The following is a 20,877-nucleotide window of genomic DNA, read 5'->3' as shown; positions in this document are numbered from 1 at the left end:
ATGCCCCCAGATGTGCATCGGAAACTACTACTGGTCTTGCAGGGATCGATCAAAGCGTAGACTGTTTGAGACATTAGTCCTATATAGGAAAGTGCGCATGGTGACTGTTGTATTCAATCCCGATACATTTTCTGTGTTTCAAATACACTCTGATAGTCCACAGATTACAGAATGCCTCCAGATGTGGATCGGAAACTACTACTGGTCTTCCAGGGAACGATCAAAGCGTAGACTGTTTGAGACATTACTCCCATGGAGCAAAGTGCGCATGGTTACTGTTGTATTCATTCCCGATGAAATTTCTGTGTTTCATCAACTCTTTGAAGGTCCACAGATTACAGAATGCCTCCAGATGTGCATCGGAAACTACTACTGGTCTTCCAGGAAACGATCAAACCGTAGATTGTTTGAGATACTACTCCCATGGAGGAAAGTGCGCATGGTGACTGTTGTATTCAATTCCGATGAAATTTCTGCGTTTCATCATAACTCTGATAGTCCACACATTGTAGAATGCCCCCAGATGTGAATCGGAAACTACTACTGATCTTCTAGGGAACGATCAAAGCGTAGACTGTTTGAGACATTACTCCCATGGAGGAATGTGCGCATGCTGACTGTTGTACTCAATCCCGATACATTTTCTGTGTTTCATCAACACTCAGATAGTACACACATTGCAGAATGCACCCAGATGTGAATCGGAATCTACTACTGGTTTCCAGGGAACGATCAAAGCGTAAACTGTTTGAGACATTACTCCCACGGAGGGAAGGGCGCATGGTGACTGTTGTATTCAATCCCGATGCAATTTCGGTGTTTCATCAACACTCTGATAGTCCACACATTACAGAATGCCCTCAGATGTGCATCGGAAACTACCACTGGTCTTTCTGGGAACGATCAAAGCGTAAACTGTTTGAGACATTACTCCCATGGGATATAGTGCGCATGGGGACTGTTGTATTCAATGCCGATGCAATTTTTGTGTTTGAACAACACTCTGATAGTTTACAGATTACAGAATGCTTCCATATGTGCATCGGAAACTACTACTGGTCTTCCAGGGAACGATCAAAGCGTAGACTGTTTGAGTCTTTACTCCCATGGAGGAAAATGCGCATGATGACTGTTGTATTCAATCCCGATTCATTTTCTGTGTTTCATCAACACTCTGATAGTCCACAGATTACAGAATGACACCAGATGTGCATCGGAAACTAATACTGGTCTTCTAGGGACGATCAAAGCGTAGACCGTTTGAGACATTACTCCCATGGAGGAAAGTGCGCATGGTTACTGTTGTATTCACTCCCGATGAGTTTTCAGTGTTTCGTCAACTCTTTGAAGGTCCACAGATTACAGAATGCCTCCAGATGTGCATCGGAAACTACTACTGGTCTTACAGGGAACGATCAAAGAGTAGAATGTTTAAGACATTACTCCCATGGAGGAAAGTGCGCATGGTGACTGTTATATTCAATCCCAATGAAATTTCTGTGTTTCATCAACACTCTGATAGTCCACACATTGCAGAATGCCCCCATATGTGCATCGTAAACTACTACTGGTCTTGCAGGGAACGATCAAAGCGTAAACTGTTTGAGACATTACTCCCATGGAGGAAAGTTCGCATGGCTACTATTGTATTCACTCCCGATGAAATTTCTGTGTTTCATCAACACTCTGATAGTCCACACATTGCAGAATGCCCCCAGATGTGCATCGGAAACTACTACTGGTCTTGCAGGGAACGATCAAAGCGTAAACTGTTTGAGACATTAGTCCTATATAGGAAAGTACGCATGGTGACTGTTGTATTCAATCCCGATACATTTTCTGTGTTTCAAATGCACTCTGATAGTCCACAGGTTACAGAATGCCTCCAGATGTGGATCGGAAACTAACACTGGTCTTCCAGGGATCGATCAGAGCGTAGACTGTTTGAGTCATTACTCCCATGGAATAAAGTGCGCATGGTGACTGTTGTATTCAATCCCGATTCATTTGCTGTGTTTCATCAACACTCTGATAGTCCACAGATTACAGAATGACACCAGATGTGCATCGGAAACTACTACTGCTCTTCTAGGGACGATCAAAGCGTAGACTGTTTGAGACATTACTCCCATGGAGGAAAGTGCGCATGGTTACTGTTGTATTCACTCCCGATGAATTTTCTGTGTTTCATCAACTCTTTGAAGGTCCACAGATTACAGAATGCCTCCAGATGTGCATCGGAAACTACTACTGGTCTTACAGGGAACGATCTAAGCGTAGACTGTTTAAGACATTACTCCCATGGAGGAAAGTGGGCATGGTGACTGTTATATTCAATCCCAATGAAATTTCTGTGTTTCATCAACACTCTGATAGTCCACACATTGCAGAATGCCTCCAGATGTGCATCGGAAACTACTACTGGTCTTGCAGGGAACGATCAAAGCGTAAACTCATTGAGACATTACTCCCATGGAGGAAAGTTCGCATGACTACTGTTGTATTCACTCCCGATGAAATTTCTGTGTTTCATTAACTCTTTGAAGGTCCACAGATTACAGAATGCCTCCAGATGTGCATCGGAAACTACTACTGGTCTTCCAGGGAACGATCAAAGCGTAAACTGTTTGAGACATTACTCCCATGGAGGAAAGTGCGCATGGTGACTGTTGTATTCAATCCCGATGCAATTTCTGTGTTTCAACAACACTGTGATAGACCAAGCATTACAGAATGCCCCCAGGTGTTCATCGGAAACAACTACTGGTCTTCCAGGGAACCATCAAAGCGTAAACTGATTGAGGAACTACCCCCATGGAGGAAATTGCACATGGTGACTGTTGTATTCTATCCCAAAGCAATTTCTGTGTTTCATCAACACACTGATAGTCCACAGATTACAGAATGACACCAGATGTGCATCGGAAACTACTACTGGTCTTCCAGGGAACGATCAAAGCGTAGACTGTTTGAGACATTTTTCCCATGGAGGAATGTGCGCATGGTGACTGTTGTATTCAATCCCGATTCAAATTCTGTGTTTCATCAACACTCTGATAGTCCACAGATTACTGAATGCCCCCAGATGTGCATCTGAAACTACTACTGGTCTCCTAGGGCACGATCAAAGCGTAGACTGTTTGAGACATTACTCCCATGGAGGAAAGTGCGCATGGTTACTGTTGTATTCACTCCCAATGAAATTTCTGTGTTTCATCAACTCTTTGAAGGTCCACAGATTACAGAATGCCTCCAGATGTGCATCGGAAACTACTACTGGTCTTACAGGGAACGATCAAAGCGTAGACTGTTTGAACCATTACTCCCATGGAGGAAAGTGCTCATGGTGACTGTTGTATTCAATCCCAATGATATTTCTGTGTTTCATCAACACCCTGATAGTCCACACATTGCAGAATGCCCCCAGATGTGCATCGGAAACTACTACTGGTCTTGCAGGGATCGATCAAAGCGTAGACTGTTTGAGACATTAGTCCTATATAGGAAAGTGCGCATGGTGACTGTTGTATTCAATCCCGATACATTTTCTGTGTTTCAAATACACTCTGATAGTCCACAGATTACAGAATGCCTCCAGATGTGGATCGGAAACTACTACTGGTCTTCCAGGGAACGATCAAAGCGTAGACTGTTTGAGACATTACTCCCATGGAGCAAAGTGCGCATGGTTACTGTTGTATTCATTCCCGATGAAATTTCTGTGTTTCATCAACTCTTTGAAGGTCCACAGATTACAGAATGCCTCCAGATGTGCATCGGAAACTACTACTGGTCTTCCAGGAAACGATCAAACCGTAGATTGTTTGAGATACTACTCCCATGGAGGAAAGTGCGCATGGTGACTGTTGTATTCAATTCCGATGAAATTTCTGCGTTTCATCATAACTCTGATAGTCCACACATTGTAGAATGCCCCCAGATGTGAATCGGAAACTACTACTGATCTTCTAGGGAACGATCAAAGCGTAGACTGTTTGAGACATTACTCCCATGGAGGAATGTGCGCATGCTGACTGTTGTACTCAATCCCGATACATTTTCTGTGTTTCATCAACACTCAGATAGTACACACATTGCAGAATGCACCCAGATGTGAATCGGAATCTACTACTGGTTTCCAGGGAACGATCAAAGCGTAAACTGTTTGAGACATTACTCCCACGGAGGGAAGGGCGCATGGTGACTGTTGTATTCAATCCCGATGCAATTTCGGTGTTTCATCAACACTCTGATAGTCCACACATTACAGAATGCCCTCAGATGTGCATCGGAAACTACCACTGGTCTTTCTGGGAACGATCAAAGCGTAAACTGTTTGAGACATTACTCCCATGGGATATAGTGCGCATGGGGACTGTTGTATTCAATGCCGATGCAATTTTTGTGTTTGAACAACACTCTGATAGTTTACAGATTACAGAATGCTTCCATATGTGCATCGGAAACTACTACTGGTCTTCCAGGGAACGATCAAAGCGTAGACTGTTTGAGTCTTTACTCCCATGGAGGAAAATGCGCATGATGACTGTTGTATTCAATCCCGATTCATTTTCTGTGTTTCATCAACACTCTGATAGTCCACAGATTACAGAATGACACCAGATGTGCATCGGAAACTAATACTGGTCTTCTAGGGACGATCAAAGCGTAGACCGTTTGAGACATTACTCCCATGGAGGAAAGTGCGCATGGTTACTGTTGTATTCACTCCCGATGAGTTTTCAGTGTTTCATCAACTCTTTGAAGGTCCACAGATTACAGAATGCCTCCAGATGTGCATCGGAAACTACTACTGGTCTTACAGGGAACGATCAAAGAGTAGAATGTTTAAGACATTACTCCCATGGAGGAAAGTGCGCATGGTGACTGTTATATTCAATCCCAATGAAATTTCTGTGTTTCATCAACACTCTGATAGTCCACACATTGCAGAATGCCCCCATATGTGCATCGTAAACTACTACTGGTCTTGCAGGGAACGATCAAAGCGTAAACTGTTTGAGACATTACTCCCATGGAGGAAAGTTCGCATGGCTACTATTGTATTCACTCCCGATGAAATTTCTGTGTTTCATCAACACTCTGATAGTCCACACATTGCAGAATGCCCCCAGATGTGCATCGGAAACTACTACTGGTCTTGCAGGGAACGATCAAAGCGTAAACTGTTTGAGACATTAGTCCTATATAGGAAAGTACGCATGGTGACTGTTGTATTCAATCCCGATACATTTTCTGTGTTTCAAATGCACTCTGATAGTCCACAGGTTACAGAATGCCTCCAGATGTGGATCGGAAACTAACACTGGTCTTCCAGGGATCGATCAGAGCGTAGACTGTTTGAGTCATTACTCCCATGGAATAAAGTGCGCATGGTGACTGTTGTATTCAATCCCGATTCATTTGCTGTGTTTCATCAACACTCTGATAGTCCACAGATTACAGAATGACACCAGATGTGCATCGGAAACTACTACTGCTCTTCTAGGGACGATCAAAGCGTAGACTGTTTGAGACATTACTCCCATGGAGGAAAGTGCGCATGGTTACTGTTGTATTCACTCCCGATGAATTTTCTGTGTTTCATCAACTCTTTGAAGGTCCACAGATTACAGAATGCCTCCAGATGTGCATCGGAAACTACTACTGGTCTTACAGGGAACGATCTAAGCGTAGACTGTTTAAGACATTACTCCCATGGAGGAAAGTGGGCATGGTGACTGTTATATTCAATCCCAATGAAATTTCTGTGTTTCATCAACACTCTGATAGTCCACACATTGCAGAATGCCTCCAGATGTGCATCGGAAACTACTACTGGTCTTGCAGGGAACGATCAAAGCGTAAACTCATTGAGACATTACTCCCATGGAGGAAAGTTCGCATGACTACTGTTGTATTCACTCCCGATGAAATTTCTGTGTTTCATTAACTCTTTGAAGGTCCACAGATTACAGAATGCCTCCAGATGTGCATCGGAAACTACTACTGGTCTTCCAGGGAACGATCAAAGCGTAAACTGTTTGAGACATTACTCCCATGGAGGAAAGTGCGCATGGTGACTGTTGTATTCAATCCCGATGCAATTTCTGTGTTTCAACAACACTGTGATAGACCAAGCATTACAGAATGCCCCCAGGTGTTCATCGGAAACAACTACTGGTGTTCCAGGGAACCATCAAAGCGTAAACTGATTGAGGAACTACCCCCATGGAGGAAAATGCACATGGTGACTGTTGTATTCTATCCCAAAGCAATTTCTGTGTTTCATCAACACACTGATAGTCCACAGATTACAGAATGACACCAGATGTGCATCGGAAACTACTACTGGTCTTCCAGGGAACGATCAAAGCGTAGACTGTTTGAGACATTTTTCCCATGGAGGAATGTGCGCATGGTGACTGTTGTATTCAATCCCGATTCAAATTCTGTGTTTCATCAACACTCTGATAGTCCACAGATTACTGAATGCCCCCAGATGTGCATCTGAAACTACTACTGGTCTCCTAGGGCACGATCAAAGCGTAGACTGTTTGAGACATTACTCCCATGGAGGAAAGTGCGCATGGTTACTGTTGTATTCACTCCCAATGAAATTTCTGTGTTTCATCAACTCTTTGAAGGTCCACAGATTACAGAATGCCTCCAGATGTGCATCGGAAACTACTACTGGTCTTACAGGGAACGATCAAAGCGTAGACTGTTTGAGACATTACTCCCATGGAATTAAGTGCTCATGGTGACTGTTGTATTCAATCCCAATGATATTTCTGTGTTTCATCAACACCCTGATAGTCCACACATTGCAGAATGCCCCCAGATGTGCATCGGAAACTACTACTGGTCTTGCAGGGATCGATCAAAGCGTAGACTGTTTGAGACATTAGTCCTATATAGGAAAGTGCGCATGGTGACTGTTGTATTCAATCCCGATACATTTTCTGTGTTTCAAATACACTCTGATAGTCCACAGATTACAGAATGCCTCCAGATGTGGATCGGAAACTACTACTGGTCTTCCAGGGAACGATCAAAGCGTAGACTGTTTGAGACATTACTCCCATGGAGCAAAGTGCGCATGGTTACTGTTGTATTCATTCCCGATGAAATTTCTGTGTTTCATCAACTCTTTGAAGGTCCACAGATTACAGAATGCCTCCAGATGTGCATCGGAAACTACTACTGGTCTTCCAGGAAACGATCAAACCGTAGATTGTTTGAGATACTACTCCCATGGAGGAAAGTGCGCATGGTGACTGTTGTATTCAATTCCGATGAAATTTCTGCGTTTCATCATAACTCTGATAGTCCACACATTGTAGAATGCCCCCAGATGTGAATCGGAAACTACTACTGATCTTCTAGGGAACGATCAAAGCGTAGACTGTTTGAGACATTACTCCCATGGAGGAATGTGCGCATGCTGACTGTTGTACTCAATCCCGATACATTTTCTGTGTTTCATCAACACTCAGATAGTACACACATTGCAGAATGCACCCAGATGTGAATCGGAATCTACTACTGGTTTCCAGGGAACGATCAAAGCGTAAACTGTTTGAGACATTACTCCCATGGAGGGAAGGGCGCATGGTGACTGTTGTATTCAATCCCGATGCAATTTCGGTGTTTCATCAACACTCTGATAGTCCACACATTACAGAATGCCCTCAGATGTGCATCGGAAACTACCACTGGTCTTTCTGGGAACGATCAAAGCGTAAACTGTTTGAGACATTACTCCCATGGGATGTAGTGCGCATGGGGACTGTTGTATTCAATGCCGATGCAATTTCTGTGTTTGAACAACACTCTGATAGTTTACAGATTACAGAATGCTTCCATATGTGCATCGGAAACTACTACTGGTCTTCCAGGGATCGATCAAAGCGTAGACTGTTTGAGTCTTTACTCCCATGGAGGAAAATGCGCATGATGACTGTTGTATTCAATCCCGATTCATTTTCTGTGTTTCATCAACACTCTGATAGTCCACAGATTACAGAATGACACCAGATGTGCATCGGAAACTAATACTGGTCTTCTAGGGACGATCAAAGCGTAGACCGTTTGAGACATTACTCCCATGGAGGAAAGTGCGCATGGTTACTGTTGTATTCACTCCCGATGAGTTTTCAGTGTTTCATCAACTCTTTGAAGGTCCACAGATTACAGAATGCCTCCAGATGTGCATCGGAAACTACTACTGGTCTTACAGGGAACGATCAAAGAGTAGAATGTTTAAGACATTACTCCCATGGAGGAAAGTGCGCATGGTGACTGTTATATTCAATCCCAATGAAATTTCTGTGTTTCATCAACACTCTGATAGTCCACACATTGCAGAATGCCCCCAGATGTGCATCGGAAACCACTACTGGTCTTACAGGGAACGATTAAAGCGTAGACTGTTTGAAACATTAGTCCTATATAAGAAAGTGCGCATGGTGACTGTTGTATTCAATCCCGATACATTTCCTGTGTTTCAAATACACTCTGATAGTCCACAGATTACAGAATGCATCCAGATGTGGATCTTAAACTACTACTGGTCTTCCAGGGAACGATCAAAGCGTAGAATGTTTGAGACATTACTCCCATGGAGGAAAGTGCGCATGGTTACTGTTGTATTCACTCCCGATGAATCTTCTGTGTTTCATCAACTCATTGAAGGTCCACAGATTACAGAATGCCTCCAGATGTGCATCGGAAACTACTACTGGTCTTCCAGGAAACGATCAAAGCATAGACTGTTTGAGATACAACTCCCATGGAGGAAAGTGCGCATGGTGACTGTTGTACTCAATCCCGATGCAATTTCTGTGTCTCATCAACACTGAGATAGACCACACATTACAGAATGCCCCCAGGTGTTCATCGGAAACAACTACTGGTCTTCCAGGGAACCATCAAAGCGTAAACTGATTGAGGCACTACTCCCATGGAGGAAAGTGCACATGGTTACTGTTGTATTCTATCCCAAAGCAATTTCTGTTAAATTTCATTAACTCTTTGAAGGTCCACAGATTACAGAATGCCTCCAGATGTGCATCGGAAACTACTACTGGCCTTACAGGGAACGATCAATGCGTAGACTGTTTGAGACAATACTCCCATGGAGGAAAGTGCGCATGGTGACTGTTGTATTCAATCCCAATGATATTTCTGTGTTTCATCAACACTCTGATAGTCCACACATTGCAGAATGCCCCCAGATGTGCATCGGAAACTACTACTGGTCTTGCAGGGATCGATCAAAGCGTAGACTGTTTGAGACATTAGTCCTATATAGGAAAGTGCGCATGGTGACTGTTGTATTCAATCCCGATACATTTTCTGTGTTTCAAATACACTCTGATAGTCCACAGATTACAGAATTCCTCCAGATGTGGATCGGAAACTACTACTGGTCTTCCAGGGAACGATCAAAGCGTAAACTGTTTCAGACATTACTCCCATGGAGGAAAGTACGCATGGTGACTGTTGTATTCAATCCCGATGCAATTTCGGTTTTCCATCAACACTCTGATAGTCCACACATTACAGAATGCCCTCAGATGTGCATCGGAAACTACCACTGGTCTTTCAGGGAACGATCAATGCGTAAACTGTTTGAGACATTACTCCCGTGGGAAATAGTGCGCATGGTGACTGTTGTATTCAATGCCGATGCAATTTCTGTGTTTGAACAACACTCTGATAGTTTACAGATTACAGAATGCTTCCATATGTGCATCGGAAACTACTACTGGTCTTCCAGGGATCGATCAAAGCGTAGACTGTTTGAGTCATAACTCCCATGGAGGAAAATGCGCATGATGACTGTTGTATTCAATCCCGATTCATTTTCTGTGTTTCATCAACACTCTGATAGTAAACAGATTACAGAATGACACCAGATGTGCATCGGGAACTACTACTGGTCTTCTAGGGACGATCAAAGCGTAGACTGTTTGAGACATTACTCCCATGGAGGAAAGTGCGCATGGTGACTGTTGTATTCACTCCCGATGAATGTTCTGGTATTCATCAACTCTTTGAAGGTCCACAGATTACAGAATGCATCCAGATGTGGATCTTAAACTACTACTGGTCTTCCAGGGAACGATCAAATCGTAGAATGTTTGAGACATTACTCCCATGGAGGAAAGTGCGCAAGGTTACTGTTGTATTCACTCCCGATGAAATTTCTGTGTTTCATCAAATCATTGAAGGTCCACAGATTACAGAATGCCTCCAGATGTGCATCGGAAACTACTACTGGTCTTCCAGGAAACGATCAAAGCATAGACTGTTTGAGATACAACTCCCATGGAGGAAAGTGCGCATGGTGACTGTTGTACTCAATCCCGATGCAATTTCTGTGTCTCATCAACACTGTGATAGACCACACATTACAGAATGCCCCCAGGTTTTCATCGGAAACAACTACTGGTCTTCCAGAGAACCATCAAAGCGTAAACTGATTGAGGCACTACTCCCATGGAGGAAAGTGCACATGGTTACTGTTGTATTTTATCCCAAAGCAATTTCTGTTAAATTTCATTAACTCTTTGAAGGTCCACAGATTACAGAATGCCTCCAGATGTGCATCGGAAACTACTACTGGCCTTACAGGGAACGATCAATGCGTAGACTGTTTGAGACAATACTCCCATGGAGGAAAGTGCGCATGGTGACTGTTGTATTCAATCCCAATGATATTTCTGTGTTTCATCAACACTCTGATAGTCCACACATTGCAGAATGCCCCCAGATGTGCATCGGAAACTACTACTGGTCTTGCAGGGATCGATCAAAGCGTAGACTGATTGAGACATTAGTCCTATATAGGAAAGTGCGCATGGTGACTGTTGTATTCAATCCCGATACATTTTCTGTGTTTCAAATACACTCTGATAGTCCACAGATTACAGAATTCCTCCAGATGTGGATCGGAAACTACTACTGGTCTTCCAGGGAACGATCAAAGCGTAAACTGTTTCAGACATTACTCCCATGGAGGAAAGTACGCATGGTGACTGTTGTATTCAATCCCGATGCAATTTCGGTTTTCCATCAACACTCTGATAGTCCACACATTACAGAATGCCCTCAGATGTGCATCGGAAACTACCACTGGTCTTTCAGGGAACGATCAAAGCGTAAACTGTTTGAGACATTACTCCCATGGGAAATAGTGCGCATGGTGACTGTTGTATTCAATGCCGATGCAATTTCTGTGTTTGAACAACACTCTGATAGTTTACAGATTACAGAATGCTTCCATATGTGCATCGGAAACTACTACTGGTCTTCCAGGGATCGATCAAAGCGTAGACTGTTTGAGTCATAACTCCCATGGAGGAAAATGCGCATGATGACTGTTGTATTCAATCCCGATTCATTTTCTGTGTTTCATCAACACTCTGATAGTAAACAGATTACAGAATGACACCAGATGTGCATCGGGAACTACTACTGGTCTTCTAGGGACGATCAAAGCGTAGACTGTTTGAGACATTACTCCCATGGAGGAAAGTGCGCATGGTTACTGTTGTATTAACTCCCGATGAATTTTCTGTGTATCATCAACTCTTTGAAGGTCCACAGATTACAGAATGCCTCCAGATGTGCATCGGAAACTACTACTGGTCTTACAGGGAACGATCAAAGCGTAGACTGTTTAAGACATTACTCCCATGGAGGAAAGTGCGCATGGTGACTGTTATATTCAATCCCAATGAAATTTCTGTGTTTCATCAACACTCTGATAGTCCACACATTGCAGAATGCCCCCAGATGTGCATCGGAAACTACTACTGGTCTTACAGGGAACGATCAAAGCGTAGACTGTTTGAGACATTAGTCCTATATAAGAAAGTGCGCATGGTGACTGTTGTATTCAATCCCGATACATTTCCTGTGTTTCAAATACACTCTGATAGTCCACAGATTACAGAATGCATCCAGATGTGGATCTTAAACTACTACTGGTCTTCCAGGGAACGATCAAAGCGTAGAATGTTTGAGACATTACTCCCATGGAGGAAAGTGCGCATGGTTACTGTTGTATTCACTCCCGATGAAATTTCTGTGTTTCATCAACTCATTGAAGGTCCACAGATTACAGAATGCCTCCAGATGTGCATCGGAAACTACTACTGGTCTTCCAGGAAACGATCAAAGCATAGACTGTTTGAGATACAACTCCCATGGAGGAAAGTGCGCATGGTGACTGTTGTACTCAATCCCGATGCAATTTCTGTGTCTCATCAACACTGTGATAGACCACACATTACAGAATGCCCCCAGGTGTTCATCGGAAACAACTACTGGTCTTCCAGGGAACCATCAAAGCGTAAACTGATTGAGGCACTACTCCCATGGAGGAAAGTGCACATGGTTACTGTTGTATTCTATCACAAAGCAATTTCTGTTAAATTTCATTAACTCTTTGAAGGTCCACAGATTACAGAATGCCTCCAGATGTGCATCGGAAACTACTACTGGCCTTACAGGGAACGATCAATGCGTAGACTGTTTGAGACAATACTCCCATGGAGGAAAGTGCGCATGGTGACTGTTGTATTCAATCCCAATGATATTTCTGTGTTTCATCAACACTCTGATAGTCCACACATTGCAGAATGCCCCCAGATGTGCATCGGAAACTACTACTGGTCTTGCAGGGATCGATCATAGCGTAGACTGTTTGAGACATTAGTCCTATATAGGAAAGTGCGCATGGTGACTGTTGTATTCAATCCCGATACATTTTCTGTGTTTCAAATACACTCTGATAGTCCACAGATTACAGTATTCCTCCAGATGTGGATCGGAAACTACTACTGGTCTTCCAGGGAACGATCAAAGCGTAAACTGTTTCAGACATTACTCCCATGGAGGAAAGTACGCATGGTGACTGTTGTATTCAATCCCGATGCAATTTCGGTTTTCCATCAACACTCTGATAGTCCACACATTACAGAATGCCCTCAGATGTGCATCGGAAACTACCACTGGTCTTTCAGGGAACGATCAAAGCGTAAACTGTTTGAGACATTACTCCCATGGGAAATAGTGCGCATGGTGACTGTTGTATTCAATGCCGATGCAATATCTGTGTTTGAACAACACTCTGATAGTTTACAGATTACAGAATGCTTCCATATGTGCATCGGAAACTACTACTGGTCTTCCAGGGATCGATCAAAGCGTAGACTGTTTGAGTCATAACTCCCATGGAGGAAAATGCGCATGATGACTGTTGTATTCAATCCCGATTCATTTTCTGTGTTTCATCAACACTCTGATAGTAAACAGATTACAGAATGACACCAGATGTGCATCGGGAACTACTACTGGTCTTCTAGGGACGATCAAAGCGTAGTTTGTTTGAGACATTACTCCCATGGAGGAAAGTGCGCATGGTTACTGTTGTATTCACTCCCGATGAATGTTCTGGTATTCATCAACTCTTTGAAGGTCCACAGATTACAGAATGCCTCCAGATGTGCATCGGAAACTACTACTGGTCTTACAGGGAACGACCAAAGCGTAGACTGTTTAAGACATTACTCCCATGGAGGAAAGTGCGCATGGTGACTGTTATATTCAATCCCAATGAAATTTCTGTGTTTCATCAACACTCTGATAGTCCACACATTGCAGAATGCCCCCAGATGTGCATCGGAAACTACTACTGGTCTTGAAGGGAACGATCAAAGCGTAAACTGTTTGAGACATTACTCCCATGGAGGAAAGTTCGCATGGTTACCGTTGTATTCACTCCCGATGAAATTTCTGTGTTTCATTAACTCTTTGAAGGTCCACAGATTACAGAATGCCTCCAGATGTGCATCGGAAACTACTACTGGTCTTACAGGGAACGATCAAAGCGTAGACTGTTTGAGACATTAGTCCTATATGAAAGTGCGCATGGTGACTGTTGTATTCAATCCCGATACATTTCCTGTGTTTCAAATACACTCTGATAGTCCACAGATTACAGAATGCATCCAGATGTGGATCTTAAACTACTACTGGTCTTCCAGGGAACGATCAAAGCGTAGAATGTTTGAGACATTACTCCCATGGAGGAAAGTACGCATGGTTACTGTTGTATTCACTCCCGATGAAATTTCTGTGTTTCATCAACTCATTGAAGGTCCACAGATTACAGAATGCCTCCAGATGTGCATCGGAAACTACTACTGGTCTTCCAGGAAACGATCAAAGCATAGACTGTTTGAGATACAACTCCCATGGAGGAAAGTGCGCATGGTGACTGTTGTACTCAATCCCGATGCAATTTCTGTGTCTCATCAACACTGTGATAGACCACACATTACAGAATGCCCCCAGGTGTTCATCGGAAACAACTCCTGGTCTTCCAGGGAACCATCAAAGCGTAAACTGATTGAGGCACTACTCCCATGGAGGAAAGTGCACATGGTTACTGTTGTATTCCATCCCAAAGCAATTTCTGTGTTTCATCAACACACTGATAGTCCACAGATTACAGAATGACACCAGATGTGCATCGGAAACTACTACTGGTCTTCCAGGGAACGATCAAAGCGTAGACTGTTTGAGACATTACTCCCATGGAGGAAAGTGCGCATGGTGACTTTTGTATTCAATCCCGATTCAATTTCTGTGTTTCATCAACAATCTGATAGTCCACAGATTACAGATTGCCCGCAGATGTGCATCTGAAACTACTACTGGTCTTCTAGGGCACGATCAAAGCGTAGACTGTTTGAAACATTACTCCCATGGAGGAAAGTGCGCATGGTGACTGTTGTATTCAATCCCGATGAAGTTTCTGTGTTTTATCAACACTCTGATAGTCCACACATTGCAGAATGCCCCCAGATGTGCATCGGAAACTACTACTGGTCTTGCAGGGATCGATCTAAGCGTAGACTGTTTCAGACATTAGTCCCATGGAGGAAAGTGTGCATGGTGACTGTTGTATTCAATCCCGATACATTTTCTGTGATTCAACAATACTCTGATAGTCCACAGATTACAGAATGCCTCCAGATGTGCATCGGAAACTACTACCGGTCTTCCACGGAACGATCAAAGCGTAGACTGCTTGAGACATTACTCCCATTGAGGAAAATTGCGCATGGTGACTGTTGTTTTTAATCCCGGTGCAATTTCTGTGTTTCAGCAACACTCTCATAGTCCACACATTACAGAATGAACCCAGATGTTCATCGTAAACTACTACTGGTGTTCCAGGGATCGATCAAAGCGTAGACTGTTTGAGTCATATCTCCCATGGAGGAAAATGCGCATGATGACTGTTGTATTCAATCCCGATTCATTTTCTGTGTTTCATCAACACTCTGATAGTAAACAGTTTACAGAATGACACCAGATGTGCATCGGAAACTACTACTGGTCTTCTAGGGACGATCAAAGCGTAGACTGTTTGAGACATTACTCCCATGGAGGAAAGTGCGCATGGTGACTGTTGTATTCACTCCCGATGAATGTTCTGGTATTCATCAACTCTTTGAAGGTCCACAGATTACAGAATGCCTCCAGATGTGCATCGGAAACTACTACTGGTCTTACAGGGAACGATCAAAGCGTAGACTGTTTAAGACATTACTCCCATGGAGGAAAGTGCGCATGGTGACTGTTATATTCAATCCCAATGAAATTTCTGTGTTTCATCAACACTCTGATAGTCCACACATTGCAGAATGCCCCCAGATGTGCATCGGAAACTACTACTGGTCTTGAAGGGAACGATCAAAGCGTAAACTGTTTGAGACATTACTCCCATGGAGGAAAGTTCGCATGGTTACTGTTGTATTCACTCCCGATGAAATTTCTGTGTTTCATTAACTCTTTGAAGGTCCACAGATTACAGAATGCCTCCAGATGTGCATCGGAAACTACTACTGGTCTTACAGGGAACGATCAAAGCGTAGACTGTTTGAGACATTAGTCCTATATAGGAAAGTGCGCATGGTGACTGTTGTATTCAATCCCGATACATTTCCTGTGTTTCAAATACACTCTGATAGTCCACAGATTACAGAATGCATCCAGATGTGGAGCTTAAACTACTACTGGTCTTCCAGGGAACGATCAAAGCGTAGAATGTTTGAGACATTACTCCCTTGGAGGAAAGTGCGCATGGTTACTGTTGTATTCACTCAAGATGAAATTTCTGTGTTTCTTCAACTCATTGAAGGTCCACAGATTACAGAATGCCTCCAGATGTGCATCGGAAACTACTACTGGTCTTCCAGGAAACGATCAAAGCATAGACTGTTTGAGATACAACTCCCATGGAGGAAAGAGCGCATGGTGACTTTTGTATTCAATCCCGATTCAATTTCTGTGTTTCATCAACAATCTGATAGTCGACAGATTACAGATTGCCCCCAGATGTGCATCTGAAACTACTACTGATCTTCTAGGGAACGATCAAAGCGTAGACTGTTTGAGACATTACTCCCATGGAGGAAAATGCGCATTATGACTGTTGTATTCAATCCCGATTCATTTTCTGTGTTTCATAAACACTCTGATAGTCCACAGAATACTGAATGACACCAGATGTGCATCGGAAACTACTACTGTTCTTCTAGGGACGATCAAAGCGTAGACTGTTTGAGACATTACTCCCATGGAGGAAAGTGGGCATGGTTACTGTTGTATTCACTCCCGATGAAATTTCTGTGTTTCATCAACTCTTTGAAGGTCCACAGATTATAGAATGCCTCCAGATGTCCATCGGAAACTACTACTGGTCTTGCAGGGAACGATCAAAGCGTAAACTGTTTGAGACATTACTCCCATGGAAGAAAGTGCGCATGGTGACTGTTGTATTCAATCCCAATGAAATTTCTGTGTTTCATCAACACTCTGTTAGTCCACACATTGCAGAATGCCCCCAGATGTGCATCGGAAACTACTACTGGTCTTGCAGGGAACGATCAAAGCGTAAACTGTTTGAGACATTACTTCCATGGAGGAAAGTGCGCATTGTGACTGTTGTATTCAATCCCGATGCAATTTCTGTGTTTCATCAACACTCTGATAGCCCACACATTACAGAATGCCCCCAGATGTTCATCGGAAACAACTACTGGTCTTCCAGGGAACCATGAGAGCGTAAACTGATTGAGGCACTACTCCCATGGAGGAAAGTGCACATGGTGACTGTCGTATTCAATCCCGAAGCAAATTCTGTGTTTCATCAACACTCAGATAGTCCACAGATTACAGAATGAAACCAGATGTGCATCTGAAACTACTACTGGTCTTCTAGGGCACGATCAAAGCGTAGACTGTTTGAGTCATTACTCCCATGAAGGAAAGTGCGCATGGTTACTGTTGTATTCACTCCCAATGAAATTTCTGTGTTTCATCAACTCTTTGAAGGTCCACAGATTACAGAATGCCTCCAGATGTGCATCGGAAACTACTACTGGTCTTCCAGGAAACGATCAAAGCGTAGACTGTTTGAGATACTACTCCCATATAGGAAAGTGCGCATGGTGACTGTTGTATTCAATCCCAATGAAATTTCTGTGTTTCATCAACACTCTGATAGTCCACACATTGCAGAATGCCCAACGATGTGCATCGGAAACTACTACTGGTCATGCAGGAATCGATCTTAGCGTAGACTGTTTGAGACATTAGACCCATGGAGGAAAGTGCGCATGGTGACTGTTGTATTCAATCCCGATACATTTTCTGTGTTTCAAATACACTCTGATAGTCCACAGATTACAGAATGCCTCCAGATGTGCATCGGAAACTACTACTAGTCTTCGAGGGAACGATCAAAGCGTAGACTGTTTGAGACATTTCTCCCATGGAGGAAAGTGCGCCTGGTTACTGTTGTATTCACTCCCGATGAAATTTCTGTGTTTCATCAACTCTTTGAAGGTCCACAGATTACAGAATGCCTCCAGATGTGCATCGGAAACTACTACTGGTCTTCCAGGAAACGATCAAAGCGTAGACTGTTTGAGATAATACTCCCATGGAGGAAAGTGCGCATGATGACTGTTGTATTCAATCCCGATGAAATTTCTGTGTTTCATCATAACTCTGATAGTCCACACATTGAAAAATGCCCCCAGATGTGCATCGGAAACTACTACTGATCTTGTAGGGAACGATCAAAGCGTAGACTGTTTGAGACTTTACTCCCATGGAGGAAAGTGCGCATGGTTACTGTTGTATTCACTCCCGATGAAATTTCTGTGTTTCATCAACTCTTTGAAGGTCCACAGATTACAGAATGCCTCCAGATGTGCATCGGAAACTGCTACTGGTCTTACAGGGAACGATCAAAGCGTAGACTCTTTGAGACATTACTCCCATGGAGGAAAGTGCGCATGGTGACTGTTGTATTCAATCCCGATGAAGTTTCTGTGTTTCATCAACACTCTGATAGTCCACACATTGCAGAATGCCCCCAGATGATCCTCGGAAACTACCACTGGGCTTGCAGGGATCGATCTAAGCGTAGACTGTTTGAGACGTTAGTCCCATGGAGGAAAGTGCGCATGGTGACTGTTGTATTCAATCCCGATACATTTTCTGTGTTTCAACAATACCCTGATACTCCACAGATTACAGAATGCCTCCAGATGTGCATCGGAAACTACTACTGGTCTTCCAGGGAAAGATCAAAGCGTAGACTGTTTGAGACATTACTCCCATTTAGGATAATGGCGCATGGTGACTGTTGTATTTAATCCCGGTGCAATTTCTGTGTTTCAACATCACTCTGATAGTCCACACATTACAGAATGAATCCAGATGTTCATCGGAAACTACTACTGGTCTTCCAGGGAAAGATCAAAGCGTAAACTGTTTGAGACATTACTCCCATGGAATAAAGTGCGCATGGTGACTGTTGTATTCAATCCCGATGCAATTTCTGTGTTTCATCAACACTCTGATAGTCCACACATTTTAGAATGCCCCCAGATGTGCATCGGAAACTACTGCTGGTCTTCTAGGGAACGATCAAAGCGTAGACTGTTTGAGACATTTCTCCCATGGAGGAAAGTGCGCATGGTTACTGTTGTATTCACTCCCGATAAAATTTCTGTGTTTCATCAACTCTTTGAAGGTCCACAGATTACAGAATGTCTCCAGATGTGCATCGCAAACTACTACTGGTCTTCCAGGAAACGATCAAAGCGTAGACTGTTTGAGATACTACTCCCATGGAGGAAAGTGCGCATGGTGACTGTTGTACTCAATCCCGATGCAATTTCTGTGTTTCATCAACACTTTAATGGTCCACAAATTACAGAGTGCCTCCAGATGTGCATCGGAAACTACTACTGGTCTTACAGGGAACGATCAAAGCGTAGAGGAAAGAGCGCATGGTGACTGTTGTATTCAATCACGATGGAATTTCAGTGTTTCATCACCACTCTGATAGTCCACACATAACAGAATTCCCCCAGATGTGCATCGGAAACTACCACTGGTCTTCCAGGGAACGATCAAAGCGTAAACTGTTTGAGACATTACTCCTATGGAGGAAAGTGCGCATGGTGACTGTTGTAATGAATCCCGATGCAATTTCTGTATTTGAAGAACACTGTGATACTTTACAGAGTACAGAATGCCTCCAGATGTGCATCGGAAACTACTACTGGTCTTCCAGGGATCGATCAAAGCGTAGACTGTGTGAGACATTACTCCCATGGAGGAAAATGCGCATGATGACTCTTGTATTCAATCCCGAGGCAATTTCTGTGTTTCATCAACACTTTAAAGGTCCACAGATTACAGAGTGCCTCCAGATGTGCATCGGAAACTACTACAGGTCTTACAGGGTAAGATCAAAGCGATGACTGTTTGAGACATTACTCCCATGGAGGCAGTGCGCATGGTGACTGTTGTATTCAATGCCGATGAAATTTCTGTGTTTCATCACTACTCTGATAGTCCACAGTATTCAGAATGCACCCAGATGTGCATCGGAAACTACTACTGGTCTTCCAGGGAACGATCAAAGCGTAAACTGTTTGAGACATTACTCCCATGGAGGAAAGTGCGCATGGTGACTGTTGTATTCAATCCCGATGCAATATCTGTGTTTTATCAACACTGTGATAGACCACACATTACAGAATGCCCCCAGATGTTCATCGGAAACAACTACTGGTCTTCCAGGGAACCATCAAAGCGTAAACTGATTGAGGCACTACTCCGATGGAGGAAAGTGCACATGGTGACTGTTGTATTCAATCCCAAAGCAATTTCTGTGTTTCATCAACACACTGATAGTCCACAGATTACAGAATGACACCAGATGTGCATCGGAAACTACTACTGTTCTTCCAGGGAACGATCAAAGCGTAGACTGTTTGAGACATTACCTCCTTGTAGGAAAGTGCGCATGGTGACTGTTATATTCAATCCCTTTTCAATTTCTGTGTTTCATCAACACTCTGATACTCCACAGATTACAGAATGCCCCCAGATGTGCATCGAAAACTACTACTGGTCTTCCAGGGAACGATTAAAGCGTAGACTGTTTAAGACATTACTCCCATGGGGGAAAGTGCGCGTGGTTACTGTTGTATTCACTCCCGATGATATTTCTGTGTTTCATCAACTCTTTGAAGGTCCACAGATTAAAGAATGCCTCCAGATGTGCATCGGAAACTACTACTGGTCTTACAGGGAACGATCAAATCGTAGACTGTTTGAGACATTACTCCCATGGAGGAAAGTGCGCATGGTGACTGTTGTATTCAATCCCAATGATATTTCTGTGTTTCATCAACACTCTGATAGTCCGCACAATGCAGAATGCCCCCATATGTGCATCGGAAACTACTACTGGTCTTGCAGGGA

This window comes from Schistocerca gregaria, chromosome 7, assembly GCF_023897955.1.
Source record: "Schistocerca gregaria isolate iqSchGreg1 chromosome 7, iqSchGreg1.2, whole genome shotgun sequence".
Classification (NCBI taxonomy): domain Eukaryota; kingdom Metazoa; phylum Arthropoda; class Insecta; order Orthoptera; family Acrididae; genus Schistocerca; species Schistocerca gregaria.
The sequence above is the reverse complement of the archived record's forward strand: the minus strand, read 5'-3'. Positions refer to the sequence as shown.